This window comes from Pan paniscus, chromosome 6, assembly GCF_029289425.2.
Source record: "Pan paniscus chromosome 6, NHGRI_mPanPan1-v2.0_pri, whole genome shotgun sequence".
In the NCBI taxonomy this organism is placed as follows: Eukaryota; Metazoa; Chordata; class Mammalia; order Primates; family Hominidae; genus Pan; species Pan paniscus.
The window spans coordinates 114,827,259-114,839,581 of record NC_073255.2 but is presented as its reverse complement, the minus strand read 5'-3'; the positions used below and the strand labels follow the sequence as shown (position 1 = coordinate 114,839,581).

General features: G+C 47.2%; 1 long non-coding RNA gene across 1 annotated transcript in view; it reads left to right on the top strand.

The window, feature by feature from the left end:
- Positions 1-12,323, top strand: part of LOC117981038 (uncharacterized) — a 47,980-nt gene that overhangs the window by 1,654 nt on the left and 34,003 nt on the right. The gene's annotated exons all lie outside the window — the stretch shown is intronic.

Sequence of the window (12,323 nt, the reverse complement as noted above, 5' to 3'; positions counted from 1 at the left end):
CTACACCCCCACCCTGTGCTTGTCTATGTTTTTCGCTTTATGCTCACAGGTGCACCGCTTTCCTCGCCAGCTTCCTGCAACTCTGGCTGCACCCCAATTAGAGTATGTCGTGGCAGGGCCTCGGAAGGTCCCTGCAATTGAGCACTGTATCCAGAGTGCAGCTGCCTCTACTTGCAAGGGGATTTTTTTTTCTCATTTGTTTGATTGCTGAGGAAGCCGGGAAGGCTGGGATCGTCCGGGTTGTAGCTTCAGGGCTCTCAACCTTCCCCTAATAGTTAGTGGCTAAAATCCTTGCACTCTGTTCCAGTGAAGCAGCTGCACTGAGGTGGTAGTTGTGGTGCATGGTAAAGGTCCTGCTGAAACCTGCTGGGCGACCCAGTCTGAGCTCAGAGACAGTCAGGGGCTGGGAAGTGGAACGAGCGAGGGGTCCCACTTGGTGTGATATCTCTGCGCTTGCGGGATGGAATCTAAACTTCAGGCCTGACTATCAGACTTTCCTGCCAGTATCGAGAATGGAAAACTGGAGATAATGTGACCCGCACACAACATGCCAAGGTGGCGCGCCACGAGTGGCTGCCAGGTGTGGCCTCTGCCACCGGCCACGGCGCATAGAGTTCGCGGCTCAGAGGCTATTTACCGCAGGGCCTCTTCCGACAGTCATTTCTCTCCAATTGAACGCGGCAGATTGGCTTCCCAGTCCTTCATTCCGGTTTCATGGGTGACGGTAATGAGCTGAAGTAAGGCGGTTGGAGTCACTCTTGTTTGCACTAGTCCAGCCCGCACTTCCAACCCTTCAGCAAGGGGCAAAGACTCAGGTTCTTTGGGGCCTTGCAGGAAGGCGCACACCTCAGGGGCTCAAGGCCCCGGCGCCGGGTTAGGCGCCAGCCGGGTCCTGGCTCCCGCTTCTTTGTCTCGCCCGCAGGGGAACGCGGGCCAACCCTTGCGGGTGGGAGGAGGAGGGCGGGCAAGGCCCTCGAAGTCTTTATCATTCAAAATAAAAGTAAACCCTGCAATCTGGAGTAGGAGCCCTAAGGCTCTTTTAGGGCTTGTAGTAAGTGAGGGTCATATTCACTAGGCAGGATTTGAGGCCTAAGCTGCTTTTTGCTTTTTAAGGTGTTGAGATGTTGGAATTTGTATTGCGAGTGTCAATGTTATTTAGAGAGAAATGCTTGTGTATTGCCAACACAAGACCTCCCGGGTCTGCCGGAGGCCACTGTTGGAGGAATGGGCTCTTGGGTCAAAGAATCTCCTGCTGTTCCTGGTCTGGACCGGTGTTTGCTCACGCATGTAGGCCTGGAAATGCTTTGGGGTGCCCGAAGTGGTTTTGCAGCCTCACGGGCTGTAGAAGTACATTCAAACCAGGCAGGACCTGGATGGGTTTGGTTGCTAAGTTGAGCTCAGTTATCACTTTAATTCTAAAGAAATTAGACCTGGATAAATAGCCTTTGAATTCAAAGAAATTACTCAGTATTGACTTACATAGCCCCTTCTCAACGGGAGACATTGGTGAAAAAAAAAAAAAAAAACTTGCTAGTCTTTTCCTCATTCAATATACTGTAAAACTCTGTTTGTGTATGTATGTAAGGAAAGGGTGCCTGATATCCTGGTAACCCGCACGACTTTCTCCCCTCCCCCAACACACAGACAACAGTGAAAGCTCTGGGGCACATGGGAGCTGCCTCTTGCCAGTGATGGCATCTTCAGGAGTTGCAAAAGTATCAGTCTACACAAGGAAACATTGGTGTTCTTGTCTGTGGTGATAAGCTGTATTGTCCATATTAACACCCTTCTCTCTTAGATGCCCCCAAATCCAGTTAAAAAGTGGCCTCAGTTTACCCCATGTTTAGAAAGAGTCTCACTTAAGTTTGGGGATAACACTTTCCTCATCTCTCTAATCATAGGTCCCAAGAATAGCCAGTTAGAAAACTCTGACATGACACTGGCTCCCACAGGGGGCTTCACAGAGTTTTTCAAGACTGTCCAATTTGGAGAATGTTAACTATGCCTGTCCCAACCTACAGGCTCCTGCTCCAGGCATTTTCAAACTTGGAGTCCAGTGGAGTTATGAAAACAAAGCTAACCAGCTTCTCAAACTAAACATCATTTGCCTTCTCCATGACTCCATTCCCAAGTGTGTGAGCACCCAAGGCTTTCTTAATAGAGGGAGCTGATGTGCTGTGCCCAGAATTGATTTAGGGGAAAAGCAGCACATGTTTCTACCTTCCCTAATTTTAGGATTGTATACAGAGGTCGGCCTGCTTGTCTGCCCTCTCCCCTCAAATCCTCTCTTTTTTCTCTTTTAACAAGCATAGGACCCCACTCCTAATACAAAAACACTCCTCTTTCTCTAAGCCCAGGAAAAAAAGGACTCAACAATGTTTAAACACTTAGAATAAAACAAGTTAAATGCTGATGTCTGTCTTTTCAATCTGTAGGCTACGCTAAGGTTGAGCTCTCCATATTTGCCCTGATGGGAAATATATCAGAGCAAAGGGAGAAGGGAGGGGGTGTTAGAAGTCAGCTTTAAGCAAGCCAGTCTTTGGAAAGCAGGGACCCCTGACCATTGGAGGATAAATACAGCCTTATAGTGGTAGGGAACAAGTATCAACAGGAAACAGTAGACTATTTTTAGGCATAATAAGGAGTTAATGTAGCTGTCTTCCTAAATGCCTCCAAGCATCTTCTGTTTAATTCCTTCATCGCTTCATCAGCAGTAACAATAGCAAGGTCACCGAAAATGCCTAACATTAAAGGACAGCCCTGCTTGGGACAACTCTTCAGGAAAACCTGGGATGAAAACATCCCCTTGCTATCATGTTGGTCCTCTTGTTATAACAGAAAAATAAATGAAAACCGTTTTTCATGAGAAAGAGAGAGGGTGAGTTTGTTCTGTATCTGTCTACTCTTGTGATATATATGAACTGGTGACTTTTATACTCATATCTGTTCATAAATACTCCTTATCTCCTTTATGTGGGAATATCCCAATAAATGGAAATGTAATTTATTAGTTTTTTAGCAAAACTTTTTTAGAGGGCAACAAATTTGAATGCCCTTAGAAGCTAAGGTTGTTTTTGTTTTTTCACATTCCATTCTCCCAACTGTGCCCATTCATTCTCTCTCTCTTTCTTTTTTTTCTTGTTGAGAAAAGAGACTCCCTTAAAGCGCGCGCGCGCACACACACACAGACACACACACACACACACACACACACACACATCTAGGAGAAAGAGAGCCCCCTTCCCACTACCCTGGGAATGGAATAATTACTGGTTTTTTTTTCCTGGCAGGTTTTACAAATTTTGTGCAGAGAGCCAAAATGCTCCTCATCCCTTGCACTCTGCCAAGTGGGGCCCTTCCCCGACAGAGCTCAAAGCCTCCAATTCTTTAAATACACATTGAGAGGTTGAGTCCATTTTGCTGGTTCATATTTGGATTCACTGTCTTTACTCGCACATACTTTGTGAGGAGGGAAGGAGAGAATGGGACAAAAGCAGGGGACATAGAAAGAGAGTTAGAAAAAGAACATAAGAGAGTGGACAAAAGAGTTTGAGTATGAGTCGGCTTCCTTTTGTGTTTAAGTTTTCTACCTGGTCCTGTTTGCTAGGTACCATTGCCCTACAATGCTAATTGCACAACAAATGAACAAAATGAGAGCTGATAAAAGCAGCCCTGTTACCTGCAGATCTACGCCATGTATATTTCCTCTAGGGCCAGGAGGTGGAGATGGGGGTGGGGGTAGGGCTGGAGGTGGGGGGCCTAGACTCCCCCAAACCAAGCTCTTCATCCACTAGTCTTCTACCCCTTTCTCCTCCCCGTTTCCTAACCTGCTTTCCCCTCAAACAGCCTGGGCATCACGCTGCCCACTCTAACAGCTGCTAAGTCGAAGCAGGAGAACCCTTCAAAAAACACTACACAAGAGGTCACCCTCCCAGACAAAACGAGCCACTTTAAGAACGATGCTCAAGGGGCTCAAAAGTCTGGGGCCCAAGAGTTTAAAAAGCAAGGGTAGCGTTTCAGGATATCAGTTCAGCAGTCTCAAATGACAGGCAGGAATCCTGGGCTCTCCATGGGGCTGGGATGAAGGAAGGGAGGAGGGACAGGAGCCAGGAGGCCCGGCAGAAGCAGAGGGCGACTGAACGCTCGCACCGCAGCTGGCTCCCACGCGCTGCCGTCTGCAGGGAACCAGGGGCCCGATAATGGAATTCAGGAGGCAGAGATCCTCCAAGAGCCAGCCACTGTCTTGTACAGATTTGTAGAGAAACCCTCACTGTAATTAAAACCGTACAGTCAGATTAATTCAATGTGTTGCTCGGCAGCGTTTTTAATAGTAAAAATCCACTTTAAAATTGAATTAAGTTCGAAGAAAATTTCTGCGAGATTCGCCGGATTTGCCAGCTTTCATTGAAGCCAGCCTGGGCTGGACTTAGGTGGTGGATGCATATGGTAGTGTCACCCCCCTCCCCCAAACCTCACCACCCCCGACTGGGGAGGTAGATATGGGGATGCAGATATGGGGATGTGGGGGCTGATCAGCACGGGGTGCCAGTTTGGCCGCTGGGCTGGGTCTAGGGCCTGGGGTTAACTCTTCTGATCTCAGGCTATGCACAGATTTTTGACACCCAGGATAACCCTCCCTTACCACCCTCTCTGTGAAGTTCACTGCTCGGGAAAGGCGGGGCAGGGGTAGAGAAAGAATAGAGCCCCACTGTATCTTGAAGCAATTTCCCACTGTGTGTTGCCGCGGGAGCTGGAGGTTGGAGCCCTCTCTGGCCGCTTGAGTGACAGACAGGAGAAAGTTGTGGTTCTCCCACGTGCCCCCCACCCCCTTCTTGAAAACCTTCCAAAAATTAAGAGCATTATTTCAAGCGCACTGTCAAAATGTCTCCCAAGCTTTGATTTGGCTGGCCGCCCCTTTTTTTTCCTCCCCTCCCCACTCCACATCTTTTGCGTTTCGCGTGGTCGTGAAAGAAAGGTTAGTATTATTATGCTTTTCCTTTTAAAGGTTGGACACCTGGGAGCTGAAAACTTGCTCCAAAGTTCCTGCGAGACGTGGCAACTGAGTACTAACTGAGAGGCTCTCACTTGAGAGGGGCTTAGGGGTTAGGGTAGAGAGCTGCACCGGGGTCTTTCTCGAGGCCAAAGGAGTTTTTAGGGTTCTAGGCTCTCTCCTCCCCCACGGATCCGGCCATTGCTGTGGGCTCCTGGGTTGCTGAATGCTCACGCGCGTGTACACACACACATGCAAGTACATACACACACACACACACACACACACAACCTAGGACGCAAATTCTCTAACGAGTTAGTCACATCATCAAGCCTGGGAAAACAAAAACCGCTGTGGGTCCCTGTTCCTCCGGCAACAGCGCGCAGACGCTTTAATTGCCGCAAATTGTCACTCTGTCCCCTTTTCATTTTCTCGCTCCTTCGTTTATTTTTAGTACACTTCAAATGCCTACACATTTCCCTAGTAAGGAGAGCGCGGAGCAATTATTGCCTTTGCCTTCAGGGCCTGCTTTGCCAATCACTGAATGGGGATGGAGTAAACAGGGCGAAAAGCGAGGTGCGTTATTGGTTTTGCCTATTTCAGTTGAGGACGGCAAATAACTCTCCCTACCGCTCCACCCCTCCTTCTTTGCTGGGTCCCAATTATCTGGAAGAAAGGAGATGCACCCCCCTCCCTCCTGCTCCCAATCACACCCCACCCCATGTGCGCCAAGTTTTGCTCGGATCCAGCAAATCCCGTCAGAATTGGCTGGTTCCTCAGAGAGTAGTTAGGAAGAGAATTCCACAGGGACCCAACTCTTAATTCTGTATTGAATAGAAAGACCCATCATAGCAGGCACTTTTCCTACCCCTACGCGGGAGCATAGGGTCTTTTTTCTTTGAGGTCTACTTGGGAAATAGAGGCCCCCAGGCAGGTGATAGAGAGGCCCCAGAGGCCCCTTCTCCATCAAGGCAAGCTTTTAGAGTGGTTTGGAGCAGTTCGGACTGTCTGTTAGAACGGCTATCAATTGACATGGCTGTTGTTCTCAATATTAGGCAGGAATTCTTAAAGGAGAACTTTACATTTCACGGTGAAGTGTTGTCTTGAATACTACTGAGGTCCGTTCCGCACCCTGTGGTTTCTTTTCTCTGCTTTCATGGGACAAGCAGAGCAGTCTGGGATGGGGAGGGAGGCAGGTGTCCGCTGCAGCAGCCAAGGGGGAGGCATCAGGCGTCCTGCAGATGGATCCGAAACAAATCAGTGCGGGATTAACTTGTGTGTCCGCTCAATTGTCCCCAACTGCAAAAGCAGCTTGGGCCACGCTTGCCGGGGCGGGTTTGAGTTACTTACTTGTCCTGGGCGCGCGGTCTTGGCCCTGCCCCGGCCGGGGCTGCCTGGGACCTGGGACCCGGGACCTGTCAGGCTCCAAGTCCAGCTGGTAGGACGTTTTAAAGGAAGGCAGTGAATATAAACTACTTCATACCCCCCTTCTCTTCTCTCTCTCTCTCTCACACACACACCTCGTATTTCTTTTTTATGAAAACATTTACCAAAAAACTAATTTCAGATCGTGGAAGTAAATTTCATGCTAGAATATATTTTACAGAACATGTAATCTTTCGAGGCCGGAAGATGTTTAATTAAAACCATACTTGACAAGTTGAGTTTCAAAGCGAATTCACACCAGTGCGGAAGGCTAATTCATATTCAAGATGTAGCCTGTAATTCAAGTTGTTTGAAAACGCCGGCCGGGGCAACGTGCAGCTAGCTCTGCTTGCTACCTGCCCAAGCGCCGGTGGACTCCAGAATCCTGCGCTTGGAACAACCGCCACCTCCCCACCCCCAACCCCGCACCCGCCACGCTCAGCTGTCAGCTGCCCTCCGGTGCACAGGCTTGGGTTAGCTCCCAGGAGAGAGAGGGAGAGAGTAGGAGAGGAAGAGAGACAGAAAGAGAGAGAGAGAGAGAGGGAGGGAGAGAGGGAGAGGGAGAGAGGGGAAAGCTTCCTGGAGCACATTTAGTGTCCTTAAAATAACTCCCGCAAGGCGGGGGTGTGGGGGCTAGGCACGCGGGACCCACTGGGGGAGCAAGTAGGGCAGATGGAAAAGATACCTTCTGGAGGCTTAGTGGGACTGATGAGGGTCCCCAGCCTCCTAGCCTCCTTCTTGCCTCCTGGCTGACCCATGCTAGAGGAAAGGGAATCCCCTGAAGCTACCTCTAATTCTAATGACCCCAAACATGGGGGGTGGGATGGGGGATTGTTCTGCCCATCTGATTTGTGGGCACAGCTCTGAATCCTCAGGAAAAGGCAGACTCTGCACTGTAGACTGCATGTCTGCAGTCATTGTCCTCAATAATTTCCCTCTTTAACCTCCTTTGCTGTTTCCTATTAATTTGACCAGTCTTAAATCAGAGGGGCTTTGCTACATGGGAAGGAAATGCTCCCAGCTCAGTGTGTGAATATTTGTATATAGTTTTTTAATCAACTAGCCTTGCTGGCATAGGGTGCTGAGGGCCAGCCGTGACAGTGGGGAATGAGAAGGAGCCAATGGGAAGTCAGCACAAATGTGAGACAAAGAGACGTTGCAGGGCAGTCTAGGTGGGAGTTGAAGATGCCTGTGAACAGCAGCTCCAGAGCCTGAAGTTGTGGCCAATGATGGGTTCCTGGTCACTGTCCAGAGCCCACACTGCAGTGTCCCTCTCTAGACCCCCCAGCCTGCTGATCTTTCCTTCTTCAGAGATGACAGAGAGTTGTCATCAAAGTTAGCCTTATGGATGATCTGAAACCTGCCTTAGAAAGAGACCAGGACATGAATTTGAGACTTATATTCGTTCAATTTTACCTAAAATGCTCAAGAAGAAAAATTTCTTTGTTTATTCCAGCCACTTATAGGACAAGGAAAGATAATTTTGCTTTAATTGAGGATTGTGACAATTATTGATTGGCTAATGGACTTTTTTATGGTCTGTATTTCCTTTCAAACACACCATTATCCTATTCCTTAAAGCACAAAGAGAAGTCTATTATAAGAAAAAGTGTTCTAAAATCCAAAGTGTTCAAGAAGTATTTTAGACAACATGGCTATCTCATTTTGCAGCCTTATATGATTGAAGCCAACACTCTTTTGATTTTATTGGGCCAGTTTAGAGAAAGCTTACCTTTTTCAAAGACAATCCAAAAACACTATTGTGAGAAAGTTTGTTGTTCTATACAGAAACTACCAGCTGGCATTTCCGAAGGTTCGGTAGGTATCTCCTTATTTGAAAATAGACATGGCTTGGCTATTGGAAGCTATATGCTTTCATGATATGTGACATAATACTCATTGGTCAAATAATATTGATTTTAGATGAGCAGGTAAGACCTTGAGGTCACTTTTTAGTGTCTTGCATTTTGGAGGGCTGGGGTGGGGCTCTGGTTCACATTCTCAAAAAAGAAACAAAAAGCCATGTTATAATCATAGGCCTGGAGGGTGACAAAGACCTAGAGACAAACAGAGGCATTGCTGAGGTGCTTTTAAGCATGACATTGTTTAAGCTGAGTACTAAAATGTATGTACTTGACCAAATGCATTTGAAGCCTAATCCTACATCAGAGACTTGTGAATTACACAAAAGGGGAGAGGAACTGCAAATGACAATCCCCACATGTTTTATTTCAGTAAGAACAAATGGTTTTCTTGTCACAGGGTATGAGCACTCTTAGGGACGCTGGAGGCCCATGTGTAGGCAGCAATTCTGGCAGGAATATATAGTGAGAAGAATACAAGGTGGTTGGTTGGTAACAGTCAGAATGGTGCTTCAGGAAGGGCAGGGAGCAGCCTTGGTGTGCAGAAGGGGCAGGATGGGTAATAGTTCCCAGCTGGCCCACCCTTTCTATAGCCCCAGAGAATCTCATCTTTCCAGCCTCAGAGCATGGGTGGAGACAAGAGGCCTAGCCATGGTGGTGATTCATGCCACTTCTCTACCTTTCTCTTTTCTGCCCTTCTAAAATTAGCAGCATTTCACAGAGGAGGGAGCTAACACATGGCCCTCACCCCACAGACCACTTTGGTGTCTGGGAAAGGGAGAGAGATGGAATACAGGTGTTCTAGTTTGCATCTCCCTGGCCACCAGGTGTGGCTGGGGATGAGGTGGAGAAAGGGTGGGTTTGGGTTGCTTTCTCAGTTTGGGTTGCTTTCTCAAGCCAGGCCTGCACAGGTAATGTTTCTGCTTTTGAGGCTCCTTTGGTTAATGAGGTAGGTGTGATTTTCATGTGACAGGTAAGGCTCAGAGAGATTCAGCTTTGGCCCTAGCCTCAGGGCTCCGAAGGCAGCAGTCCCAGGATTCCTTGACTTCCCGCCAGAGCTCTTTAAACAGCCCCCTCTCTCCGGCCTTCTAACTTTTTCTTAAATTCTGAATACTTTAACCCTTGCTTGTAGTAATGTAGTTGTAGTTCTAAACCGTGTCAGTTTCCTACAGACATCTTCCGTGTCTAGGCGAGAATCAATACTAAAACACTTTTTTATTTTTAAAGTGGGTTTTAAAGGCCTATTGTGGGGAAACCGAGATGTCAATGTGACCTGGAGGCGCAGTAGGAGCAAGATTCCATTGGCGGCCGCGGCACAGCCTGGGCTGCGCCGGAGTTGGCTCACGTGCGAGCCTTATCATGCAAATCCGACGGCTCGGGCATGCGCACTGCATCCCTCAGGTACCCGCCTTCGTCTGGTAGTAGGGACTAAGGCTTCCAGATGCGCAATAATTAGGTTTCCTCATTAAACAAAGGTTTCCCCATCATTCCCTCCTCCCATCGTTCTCAGCGTGGGAGCTCCTCACCAAAGCAAGCTGCTTACCCGTCTCCCCCAGCCCCACCTTCCAGTCCCAGCTCTCCAGCCACCACCCGTACTTCATCTTAGGGTCCATTTAGGGCCCTCTGCATTCCTCGCCATCATTTGTTTTCTTTTGACCTCCTATACAGGATATTAAATTCGAATTTTCCCCTCGTTTTCGGTCCGCTTCCTCACCTCTCCTTCCCAAAGATAAAAAATTCCCTACCGATCGATCGATCCTGGGTGGGAAGAGGGCGTCAACACCGCCGCTCCCTCAGCCTCGGCCCACTCCGCCCCTCCCTGGCCGTTTCGGTTTCATGCAGAAGTGCTGAACTTGGGTGTCCCAGGAACTCGATGGGCACTAAAGCTAGTCGCCAGCCAAACCCAATCCCCCCTACCTCCAGGCATCAGCCTAGGCCGCTAAGAAGCCCAATGCGGGCATCTGTAGCCCCTCGACCACCCCCAATCCCAGTGTGGGGGGGGCGCTGCTCTTCGATTCTCAGCCCCCACCTCGGGAATAAGCGTACTACACAGGGAAGGGCCCCAGGAGTGTCCTCTAAACTCCTCCAGGACACCGTGTGCGGGCATGGGGACCTCAGGGATCCATTTCCTCGGAGCAGGAGAATGTCCTTTTCTGGAAAGAAATCTCAGTAGGCGAGAAATAGGCACGGTTATATTCGAAGCCTCCCGCGGGAAAGCTCGGTGGCAAGGTTCGCAGTTGAGCCTGACCCGCGCGCGGCGTCGCGGCGAGGACCGCGCCCACACGCGCTCCTGGAATCACAGTTAGCTCTTTCTTCCTGGTAGAAACAGGCATCGCTGCTCCGGCTTTCAATTACTCTCAGCTTACCTGCAGGGCGAACCGATTTGTATTTTTCCACCAGAAACCTCCTGTCCCGGATACCCCCAAACTCCCCCTTCCCCCTCATCCAACCTTAACCAGGAGAAGGGAGAGATAGGGGTTTGATTCTCTGATATGACACGAATAATTGTCGCATCATGTAGCTTCCTACATCTTGGTTTTAATTTTCAGTGAACCAAACAAAGATATTTGCAATTTTAAAATAAGCACTCGATTTAATAAATGGGAACATTGTGCAGGGAAGACTGTGCTCCCCCCGCCCCCCAGCCCCTTCAGAAGACGTTATTAGCTCTGACAGCATGCCGCTCAGGTTTGCGGAGAGGATTTTGTAAAGGGATGACAGACAGGAAGGCCAGCAATCATGGGCTCCTTGGGCTGAAGCTTTTTTTCTTTCTTTCTTTCTTTTTCTTTCTTTTTTTTTTTTATCAGAATGTTCTGTTCGATGCCATTTATCCTTGATGATAGAAAATTGCGCTGTTGCCAGGACGCTGCTGCTGCCGCTGAAATAGAGGGCAGGAGCCACATTTCCATTTTCCGGCTTGAAAGCTATTCAAATGAATTTGCAGGGGGGTGGGGGGAAATCTAGCGATAAACAAATGAGAATAAATCGAGTTCCCCTTTCCATTCTTTTCTTTAAATGGGTAGCTCTTCATTTCCTATATAAAGATTTTTGTTCATCAGTGTTTGTGAATATCTGGGAGATAGTGTAAGCCAACGCACAATTTATTTTGATGCTCTTAAAGTGACTAACCACATAAACATTTAAAAAGAAGTGCATGTCTAAATATATATAAAGTATAAGAATTATATATACATAGATCATGTACATAACATACCTTCACACAATTCCAAACTACAATGAAAGATAAACTCTTTCAGTAGCGTTTCAATTCAATATAATTTGCAAGCACTGCTGGCTATTGATAGTTATGGACTTCTTACTAGTTGTGTATATACAAGTATTGCTAGATGGAATAATTTTTAAGGCCCTCCTCCCATGTTATGTATTTCAGGATACTATATAATTTAATTACCCTTACATCTTTACTAATTTAAAAACATTTATTTCTGTAAAGATATATAGATATACAGATAGATATAGATAAGTTATCCTCTATTATGTGTCTCTTTTAAGTTAATGTTCCAAATTTACCTTTTAAGTTTTGTTTCTAAGTTAGGAAATATAAGAGTTGGTATGCTGTGACTTTAAAAATATGAAATAGAGGCTGAAGCCTGTGCTTCCCTTCCTCAAAACTTAGATTCTTTGCAAGTTGAAAAAGATCATGTATTGAACTCAAGGGATCACATCCAAAACAGGACATTTAAAAATGAGATCTTAAAAAAAAACAGCCTATAACACACATACTCTATTTCTCTCTCTCTCTCTATATATATATGTATATGTATATTCTGTCTGTCTGTCTCTCTTTTCTCTCCCTGTCTCTCTCTCTCCCTCCCTCTCTTTCTTTTTAAAATAAGCTCAGGTAGATCTAATCTAATCCATTTCCAAGGCCTGAATTCTTAACTTTAGAAATCCCAGATTTGATCTCCATACAGAATCCTATACAGAACTGGTGAGCTGATTTCTGGACTTGGATACCTCATAGATATTACATATTAAATAAAGATCCAACCCTAAAATCTGGGTTTGCTTCTTCCTTGACATAT